The following is an 11,974-nucleotide window of genomic DNA, read 5'->3' as shown; positions in this document are numbered from 1 at the left end:
GTGTCCAATAACAGTGATCTAGATACATGGCAGAGAAGTGCAAAATTTCCATATAAAGTGTTATAGCTGCATGGCAGATGATTCCAAAGTGTTGAGATACAAAGAGCTAGCTACATGGCAGTGTAGTGCATCATTTCCATATACACAGTTCTAGCTACTTGACAGATAAGTCCAAGTTGTCCATATGCAGAGATTTAGCTACATGGCAGAGTAGTCCAACATGTCCATATACAGAATTCTAGCTACATAGCAGAGGAATCCAACACGTCCATATACTGAAAGTTAGTTACACGGAAGATGAGTCCAACCTGTGTTTATTCAGAGGGCTAGCTATATGGCAGTCAAGTCCAATATCTTCATATACAGGGAGCTACCTACATAGCAGATCAGTGCAACATATCCATGTGCAGAGAGCTAACTACATGTCAGAAGAGGCCAAAATGTCCATTTACAGAGGGTTAGCTACATGGCAGATTAGTGCAACATTTCCATATACAGAGTTCTAGCTACATGGCAGATGCGTTCACCATGTACAAATACAGAGAGCTAGCTACATGTCAGAGTAGTGCAACATTTCCATATACAGAGTTCTAGCTACTTGGCAGATAAGTCCAACATGTCCATATACAGAGAGCTAGCTAAATGGCAGACTAGTCCAACATGTCCATATACATAGTTCTAGCTACATAGCAGATGAGTACAACAGGGCCCTATACTGAGAGTTAGCTACATGGAAGATGAGTCCAACATGTGTATATTTAGAGGGCTAGCTATATGGCAGTCAAGTCCAATATCTTCATATACAGAGAGCTACCTACATAGCACATCAGTGCAACATATCCATTTGCAGAAAGCTAGCTACATGGCAGACGAAGGCAAAATGTCCATTTACAGAGGGCTAGCTACATGGCAGAGTAGTGCAACATTTCCATATACAGAGTTCTAGCTACATGGCAGATGCGTTCAACGTGTACAAATACAGAGAGCAAGCTACATGGCAGAGTAGTACAGCATTTCCATATACAGAGTTCTAGCTACATAGCATATGAGTCCAACATGTCCATATACTAAAAGCAAGCTACAAGTCAGATGAGTCCAACATGTTCATAAAAAGAGAGCTGGCTACATGGCTGATGTGTCCCACATGTCGATATATATAGAGCTAGCTACATGGCAGATAATTCCAATATCTTTATATACGGAGAGCTACCTACATGGCAGATCAATCCAACATATCCATGTACAGAGAGCTAGTTACATGGCAGATGATTCCAACATATACATATATAGAGAGTGAGCTACATGGCACAGTAGTCCAACATGTCCATATAAAGAGTAGTAGCTACATGGCAGATGAGTCCGACATGTCCATATACTGAGAGCTAGCTTCCTGGCTGATTAATCCAACATTTGTATATTTAGAGGGCTAGCTACAAGGCAGATGAGTCCAACATGTTCATACACAGAGAACTGGCTAAATATCGATTTACAGAGCGCTAGCTACATGGCAGAGTAGTGCAAAATTTCCATATACAGAGTTCTAGCTACATGGCAGATATGTTCAAAGTGTACAAATACAGAGAGCTAGCTACATGGCAGACAAGTACAATATCTTCATATACAGAGAGCTACCTACATGTCAGGTCAGTCCAACATATTCATGTACAGAGAATCAGCTACATGGCAGAGAAATCCAAAATGTCCATATTCAAAGAGATATCTACATGGCAGAATATTGCAACATTTCCATATACAGGGTACTAGCTACATGGCAGATGAGTACAACGTACCCATATACAGAGACGTAGCTACATGGCTGAATATTGCAACATTTCCATATACAGAGTTCTAGCTACATGGCAGAGGAGTCCAATATGTCCATATACTGAGAACTAGCTACATGGCAGATTAGTGCAACATGTCCATATACAGAGTACTAGCTACATGGCAGATGACTGCAAAATGTTCATATACAGAGAGTAATTTACATGGAAGATGAGTCCAACATGTTCATTCACAGAGATCTGACTGCATAGCTGATGAGTTCAGCATGTACATATACTGAGAGCCAGATACATGGCAGACAAATCCAATATGTTAATATACAGAGAGCTACCGACATGGCAGATAAGTACTATATATTCATGTACAGAAAGCTAGCTACATGGCAGACAAATCCAAAATGTCCATATATAAAGAGCTAGCTAGATGGCAGAGTAGTGCAACATTTCCATATAAAGAGTAGTAGCTACATGGCAGATGAGTCCGACATGTCCATATACTGAGAGTTAGCTACATGGCAGAGGAATCCAACATTTTTATATTTAGAGGGCTAGCAACAAGGCAGATGAGTCCAACATGTTCATACAGAGAGAGCTGGCTGCATGGCTGATGAGTCCAAAATGTCCACAAACAGAAACCTAGCTACATGGCAGACAAGACCTATGTCTTCATATACATGGCACATCAGTCGAACATATCCATGCACAGAGAGCAAGGTACATGGCAGATGAGTCCAATGTGTCCATATACTGAGACCTAGCTACATGGCAGAGTAGTCCAACATGTCCACATACAGAGTACCATGTACATGTTATATGAGTCTAACATGTCCATATACTGAGAGTTAGCTACATGACAGATGGATTGAACATGTGTATATTTAGAGGGATCGTTACAAGGGAGATGAGTCCAACATGTTCATACACAGAGAGCTGGCTACATGGCAGATGAGTCCTACATGTCCATATACTTAGAGTTAGCTACATGGCAGATGAGTCCAACGTGTCCATATACTGAGAGTTAACTACATGGCAGACAAGACCAAAATGTCCATAGAACTCTGTATATGGAAATGTTGCACTACTCTGCCATGTAGCTACATGGCTGATGAGTCCAAGATGTCAATATACAGAGAACTAGTTACATGGCAGACAAGTCCAATATGATCATATACAGAGAGCTACCTACATGGCAAATTAGTCCAACATATCCATGTATAGAGAGGTAGCTACATGGCAGAGTAGTGCAACATTTCCATATACAGAGATCTAGCTAAATGGCAGATGAGTCCAATGTGTCCATATACTGAGAACAAGCTCTCTGTATATGGACACGATGGACTCATCTGCCATGTAGCCAGTTCTCTGTATGAACATGTTGGACTCATCTGCCTTGTAGCTAGTCCTCTAAATATACACATTTTGGACACATCTGCCATGTAGAGAAATCACAGTATATGGACATGTTGGACTCATCTGCCATGTAGCTAGCTCTGTGAACATGGATATGTTGGACTGATCTGCCTTATAGGTATCTCTCTTTATATGAACATATTGGACTTGTCTGCCATGTATCTAGCTCTTTGTATATGGACATGTTGTACTCATCAGTCATGTAGCCAGCTCACTCTGTATGAATATGTTGGACTGATCTGTCTTGTAGCTAGTCCTCTATATATACACTTGTTGGACTCATCTGCATGTAGATAACTCTTAGTATATATACATGTTGGACTCATCTGTCATGTAGCTGGTACTCTGTATATGGACATGTTGAACTACTCTTCCATGCAGCTAGTTCTCAGTATATGGACACATTGGACTCATCTGCCATTTAGCTAGATCTCTGTATATGGAAATGTTGCACTACTCTGCCATGTAGCTAGCTCTCTGTATATGAATATATTGGACTTGTCTGCCATGTAGCTAGCTCTCAGTATATGGACATGTTGGACTCATCTGCCATGTAGCTAGAACTCTGTATATGGAAATGTTGCACTACTCTGCCATGTAGCTAGCTCTCTGTATATGGACATTTTGGACTCGTCTGCCATGTAGCTAGCTCTCTGTGCATGGATATGTTGGACTGATCTGCCATGTAGGTAGCTCTCTGTATATGAACATATTGGACTTGTCTGCCATGTAGCTAGTTCTCTGTATATTGACATCTTGGACTCATCAGCCATGTAGCAAGCTCTCTCTATATGAATGTGTTGGACTCATCTGCCTTGTAGCTAGTCCTCTACATATACACATGTTTGAATCATCTACCATGTAGCTAACAATCAGGATCTGGACATTTTGGACTCATCTGCCATGTACAAATTATGTATATGGACATATTGGACTATTCTGATATGTAGCTAGCTCTCAGTATATGGACACATTGGACTAACCTTCCATGAAGCTAGAACACTGTATATGGAAATGTTGCACTACTCTGCCATGTTGCTCGCTCTCTGCATATGCACATTTTAGACTCGTGTGACATGTAGCTAGCGCTCTGTGAATGTATATGTTGGACTGCTATCTCTCTGTATATAAACATTTTGGACTTGTCTACCATATAGCTAGCTCTCTGTTTATGGACATGTTGGACTCATCAGTCATGTAGCCAGCTCTCTCTGTGTGAACATTTTGGACTCATCTGCCTTGTAGCTAATCCTCTAAATATACACATGTTGGACTTATCTGCCATGTAGCAAGCTCTCAGTATATTGACATGTTGGACTCGAATTCTATGTAGCTAGTACTCCGTATATGGACATCTTGGACTACTCTGCCATATAGTTAGCTCTCAGTATATGGACACGTTGGACTCATCTGCCATGGGGCTAGTACTCCGTATAGGAACATCTTGGACTACTCTGCCATGTAGCTAGCTCTCAGTATATGGACACGTTGGACTCATCTGCCATGGAGCTAGTACTCCGTATATGGACATCTTGGACTACTCTGCCATATAGCTAGCTCTCAGTATATTGACATGTTGGACTCATCTGCCATGTAGTTAGTACTCCGTATGCAGACATCTTGGACTACTCTTCCATATAGCTAGCTCTCAGTATATGGACACATTGGACTCATCTGCCATGGAGCTAGAACTCTGTATATGGACATGTTGCACTACTATGCCATGGTGTTACCTCTGTATATGGACATTTTTGACTCATCTGCCATGTTGCCAGTTCTCTGTGCATTCACATGTTGGACAGATCTGCCATGTAGCTATCTCTCTGTATATGGACCTGTTGGACTCATCAGCTATGTAGCCAGCTCTCTCTGTATGAACATGTTGGACTCATCTGCCTTGTAGCAAGCCCTCTAAATATACACATGTTGGACTCATCTGCCATGTAGATAGCTCTCAGTATATGGACATGTTGGACCCATCTTCCAGGTAGCTAGTACTCAGTATATGGATATGTTGTACTGCTCTGCCATGTAGCTAGCTATAAGTGTATGGACATGTTGGAATTATATGCCATGTAGCTAGAACTCTGTATATGTGAATGTTGGACTTTGTGGACTTGACTTCCATGTAGCTAACTCCCTGTGCATAGATATGTTAGACTGATCTGCCCTGTCGATAACTTTCTGTATATGAACATATTGGACTTGTCTGCCATGTAGCTAGTATTCTGTATATGGACATGTTGGAATTCTCTGCCAGTAGATAGCTCTCAGTATATGGACACGTTGGACCGATCTGCTATGTAACTAGAACTCTTTATATGGAAATATTGCACTACTCTGCCATGTAGCTAACTCTCTGTATATGGACATTTTGGACTCTTCTGCCATGTCGCCACCTCTCCTTCTCTGAACATGTTGGACTCATCTGCCTTGTAGCTAGTCCTCTATATATGCACATGTTGGACTCATCTGCCATGTATTTAACTCTCAGTATATGGACAGGTTGGACTCATCTGCCATGTAGCTAGTACTCTGTATATGGACATGTTGGACTCATCTGCTATATAGCTACTACTCTGTATATGGACTTGTTGGACAATTCTGCCATGTAGCTAGCTCTCAGAATATGGACACGTTGGAGTCATCTGCCATGTAGCTAGAACTCTGTATATTTAAAAGTTGCACTACTCTGCCATGTAGCTAGCTCTCTGTATATGGACATTTTGGACTCATCTGTCATGTAGCTAGCTCTCTGTTCGTTGATATGTTGGACTGATCTGCCATGTAGGTAGCTCTCTGTATATGAACATATTGCACTTTCTGGATGTAGCTGATTCTTAGTATATGGACATGTTGGACTCGTCTACCATGTAGCCAGCTCTACCTTGTGGCTAGCCCTCTAAGGATACAAATGTTGGACACATCTGCCATGTAGCTAACTCTCAGTATATGGACATGTTGCACTCATCTGACATCTAGCTAGTACTCTGTATATGGACATGTTGGACTACTCTGCCATGTAGATAGCTCTCAGTACATGGACACGTTGGACTCATCTGCCATGTAGCTAAAACTCTGTATATGGAAATGTTGCACTACTCTGCCATGTAGCTAGCTCTTTGTATTTGGACATTTTGGTCTCGTCTGCCATGTAGCTAGAGCTCTGTGCATGGATATAATGTACTGATTTGCCATGTAGATAACTCTCTGTATGTGAACATATTGGACTTGTCTGCCATGTAGCCTGCTCTCTGTATATGGACATGCTGGACTCATTAGCCATGTAGCCAGCACTCTCTGTATGAACATGTTGGATTCATCTGCCATGTAGTTAGTACTCTGTATATGAACATGTTGGACTACTCTGACATGTAGCTAGCTCTCAGTATATGGTCATGTTTCACTCATCTGACATGAAGCTATAACTGTCTATATGGAAATGTTGCACTATTATTCCATGTAGCTATCTCTCTATATATGGACATTTTGGACTCGTCTGCCATGTAGCTAACTCTCTGCGCATGGATATGCTGGACTGATCTGCCATGTAGGTAGCTCTCTGTATATGAACATATTGGACTTGTCTGCAATGAGCCTGCTCTCTGTATATGGACATGTTGGACTCATCAGCGATGTAGCCAGCTCTGTGTGTGAAAATGTTGGACTCATCTGTCTTGTAGGTAACCCACTAAACAAACATGTGTTGGACTAATGTGTTATGTAGCTAACTTTTAGTATATGGACCTATTAAACTCTCAGCGATGTAGCCAGCTTTCTCTGTATGAACATGTTGGACTCATTTTCCTTGTAGCTAGTCCTCTATATATACACATGTTGGACTCATAAGCAATGTAGATAGCTCTCAATATAAGACCACGTTGGATTCATCTCCCTTATAGCTAATACTCTGTATATCGACATGTTGGACAACTCTGCGATGCAGCTTGCTCTCAGTATATGGAAACATTGGACTCATCTGCCATGTAGCTAGAACTCTGTATATGGAAATGATGCACTACTCTGTCATGTAGCTAGCTTTCTGTGCATGGATATGTTGGACTGATCTGCCATGTAGGTAGCTCTCTGTATATGAACAAGTTGAACTTGTCTTCCATGTAGCTAGTTATCAGTATATGGACAGGTTGGGATCATCAGCCATGTAGCCAGCTAACTGTGTATGAACATGGTGGACTCTAAATAAACATATGTTGGACTCATCTGCCTTGTAGCTGGTATTCTGTATATGGACATGTTTGAATATTCTGCCATGAAGTTAGCTTTCATATATGGACACGTTGGACTCGTCTGCCGTGTAGCTAGATCTCTATATATGGACATGTTGACTAACACTTCCATGTAGCTAGCTCTCAGTATATGGACATGCTGGACTCATCAACAAAGTATCCAGACCACTCTGTAAGACCCTGTTGGACTCATCTGCCTTATAGCTAGCCTTCTAAATATACAGATGATGGACTAACCTGCCATGTAGCTAACTCTCAGTTTATGAGCATGTTCTACTCATCTGCCATGTCGCTAGTACTCTATATGGACATGTTGGACTACTCTTCCATGCAGCTAGCTCTAGGTATATGGAAACTTTGGACTCATCTAGCATGTAGTTAGAACTCTCTATATGGAAATGTTGCATAACTCTGGCATGTAGGTAGCTCTATGTATATGGACATTTTGGACTCATCTGACATGTAGATAACTCTTCCTGTATGAATATGTTGATCTTATCTGCCTTGTAGCTAGTCCTCTATATATACACATGTTGGACTACTCTTCCATGTAGTCCAACGTATATGGACACGTTGGAATCAACTGCCATGTAGCTAGAACTCTGTATATTTAAATATTGCACTACTCTGCCATTTAGCTACCTTTCCGTATATGGATATTTTGGACTCGTCTGCCTGCATGGATATGTAGGACAGATCTGCCATGTAGTTAGCATTCTGTATATGAACATATTGTCTTGTCTGCCATGTAGCTAGCTCTCTGTATATGGACATGTTGGACTCATCAGCCATGTAGCCAGTTCTCTCTGTATCAAAATTTTGGACTGATTGCCATGTAGGTAGCTCTTTGTATATGAACATATTACACATTTCTGCCATGCATCTAGATCTCAGTATATGGACATGTTGGATTCATCAGACATGGAGCCAGTATGAAAATGTTGGACTCATCTGCCTTGTAGCTAGTACTCTAAGTATACACATGTTGGATTCATCTGCCATGTAGCTAACTCTCACTATATGGACATGTTGGATTCATCTGCCATGTAGCTTGTACTCTGTACATGAACATGTTGGACTACTCTGCCATGTAGCTAGCTTTCAGTATATGGACACGTTAAACTCGTCTGCCATGTTGTTAGATTTCTGTATATGTAAATATTGCATTTCTCTCCCATGTAGCTAACTCTCTGTATATGGACATTTTGGACTTGTTTGCCATGTAGGTAGCTCTCTGTATATGAACATATTGGACTTGTCTGCCATGGAGCTAGCATTCAGTATATGGACTTTTTGGACTCATCTGAAATGTTGCCAGCTCTCTCTGTATGAACATGTTGCACTCATCTCTCTTGTAGCTATCCCTCTAAATATACAGTTATTGGACGCATCAGGCCTGTAGCTAACTTTCAGTATATGGACATGTTGTAGTCATCTACCATGTACTCTGTATATGGACATGTTGCAATACTCTGCCATGCAGCTAACTCTAGGTATATGGAAAAATTTTTTCTCAGGTGCCATGTACTAGAACTCTGTATATGGAAAAGATGCACTACTCTGCCATGAAGCTAGCTCTCTGTATATGGACATTTTGGACTCGTCTGTCATATAGCTAACTCTCTCTGTATGAACATGTTGATCACATCTGCCTTGAAGCTAGCCCTCTAAATATACATATGTTGGACTCATCTGCTGTGTAGCTAACTCTCAGTATATGGAAACGTTGGACTCATCTGCTATGTAGCTAGTACTCTGTATATCGAAATGTTGGATTACTCTATCATGAAGGTAGCTCTCATATATGGACATGTTAGTCTCATCTGCCATGTAGCTAGATCTCTGTATATGAATATGATGGATTACACTTCCATATAGCTAGCTCTCAGTATATTTACATGTTGGACTCATCAGCAGTGTAGCCAGTTCCCTCTGTATGATTCTGTTGGACTCATCTGCCGTGTAGTTAGCCCTCTAAATATACAGATGTTGGATTCATCTGCCATGTAGGTAACTCTCAGTTTATGGACATGTTCTACTCACCTGCCATGTAGCTAGTACTCTATGTATGGACATGTTGGGCTAGTCTGCCATGAAGCTAGCTCTAGGTCTATGGAAACTTTGGACTCAAATAGCATGTAGTTGAAATCTGTATATGGAAATGTTGCATAACTCTGCCATGTATGTTGCTCTCTGTATGTGGACACTTTGGAATCGTCTGCCATGTAGCTAACTCTTTCTGTATAAAGATGTTGGACTCATCTGCCTTGTAGCTAGTCCTCTCTACTTACACATGTTGGACTCATCTGCCATGTAGCTAGCTCTCAATATATGGGCATGTTGGATTCATCTGACATGTAGCTAATACTCTGTATATGGATATGTTGAAATACTCTGCCATGTAGCACACTCTCAGCACATGGACACGTTGCACTCACCTGCCATTTAGCTAGAACTCTGTATATGTAAATGTTGCAGTACTCTCCCATGTAGCCAGCTCTCTGTATATGGACATTTTGGACTCGTCTGCCATTTCCTTAGTTCTCACTGTATGAACATGTTTATCTAATCTGCCTTGTAGCTAGTCCTCAATATATACACATGTTGGATTCATCTACCATGTAGCTAATTTTCAGTATATGGTCATGTTGGACTCATCTGCCATGTAGCTAGTACTCTGTATATGGACATGTTGGACTACTCTGCCATGTAGCTAGTGCTCAGTATATGGCCACATTGGAATCGTCTGCTATGAAGCTAGAACTCTGTATATGGATATGTTGCACTACTCTGCCATGTAGCTATCTCTGTGTATATGGACATTTTGGACTATTCTGCCATTAGCTGACTCTATCTGTATGAACATGTTGATCTCATCTGCCTTGTAGCTAGTCCTCAATATATACACATGTTGGACTCATCTACCATGTAGCTAACTCTCAGTATATGGACACGTTGGACTCAACTGACATGTAGCTAAAACTCTTTATATGGACAAGTTGGACTACTCTGCCATGTAGCGAGCTCTCAGTATATGGACACGTTGGACTCATCTGACATGTAGCTATATGTCTGTATATGGAAATGTTGCACTACTGTGCCATGTAGCTAGCTCTCTCTATATGGAAAATTTGGACTCATCTGCCATGTAGGTAACTTTCTGTGCATGGATATGTTGTAGTGATCTGCCATGTATGTAGCTCTCTGTATATGAACATATTGGACTTGTCTACCTTGTAGCTAGCCCTCTAAATATAGAGATGTTTGATTCATCTGCCATGTAGCTAACTCTTAGTATATGGACATGTTGAAATCATCTGTCATGTAGCTAGTACTTTGTATATGGACATGTTGGACTACTCTGCCATATTGCTGTATATGGACATATTGCACTTCTCTGCCATGTAGCTTGCTCTCAGTATATGGACAAGTTGGACTCATAACTCATGTAGCCAGCTCTCTGTGTATGAAAATTTTGCCCTTTAATATACACATGTTGACTCATCTGCCATGGAGCTATAACTCTCAGTATATGGACACTTTGGACTCATCTGCCATGTAGCTAGTACTCTGTATATTGAAATGTTGGACTACTCTGTCATGTAGCTAGTTCTCAATATATGGACACATTGGACTAATTTGCCATGGAGCTAGAACTCTGTTTATGGAAATGTTGCACTACTCTGCCATGTAGCTAGCTCTCTATATATGGACATTTGGGACTAGTCTGCCAAGTAACTATCTCTCTCTGTATGAACATGTTGATCTCATCTGACTTTTGTTTGTCCTCTATATACACACATATTGGACTAATCTGTCATGTAGCTAACTCTCAGGATATGGCCATGTTGGACACATCTGCCATGTAGCTACTACTCTGTATATGAACATGTTGGATTACTCTGCCACGTAGCTAGCTCTCAGTATATGCACACGTTGGACTCATCTGTCATGTAGCTAGAACTCTGTATATGGAAATGATGTACTACTTTCCCATTTAGCTAGCTCTCTGTATATGCACATTTTGGACTCATCTGCCAAGTTGCTAGCTCTCTGTGTATGTATATGTTGAACTGATCTGCCATGTAGGTAGCTCTCTTTATATGAACATATTGGACTTGTTTGCCATGGAACTAGCACTCAGTATATGGACATGTTTGACTCATCAACAATATAGCCAGCTCTCTCTGTATGAACATGTTGGACTCATCTGTCTTGAAGCTATCCCTCTAAATATACAGTTATTGGACTCATCTGGCATGTAGCTAACTCTCAGTATATGGATATGTTGGTCTCATCTGCAATGTAGCTAGTACTCTGTATATGGACATGTTGCAGTATTCTGCCATGCAGCTAACCCTTGGTATATGGGAACTTTGGACTCATCTACCATGTAGAACTCTGTATATGGAAATGATGCACTACTCTGTCATGTAGCTAGCTCTCTGTATATGGACATTTTGGACTTAACTGCCATGTAGCTAACTCTCATTATATATACACGTTGGGCTCATCTGCCATGTAGTTAGTACT

The sequence above is a fragment of the Chrysochloris asiatica genome, unplaced genomic scaffold (assembly GCF_000296735.1).
Source record: "Chrysochloris asiatica unplaced genomic scaffold, ChrAsi1.0 scaffold00186, whole genome shotgun sequence".
Taxonomy (NCBI): domain Eukaryota; kingdom Metazoa; phylum Chordata; class Mammalia; order Afrosoricida; family Chrysochloridae; genus Chrysochloris; species Chrysochloris asiatica.
The sequence above is the reverse complement of the archived record's forward strand: the minus strand, read 5'-3'. Positions refer to the sequence as shown.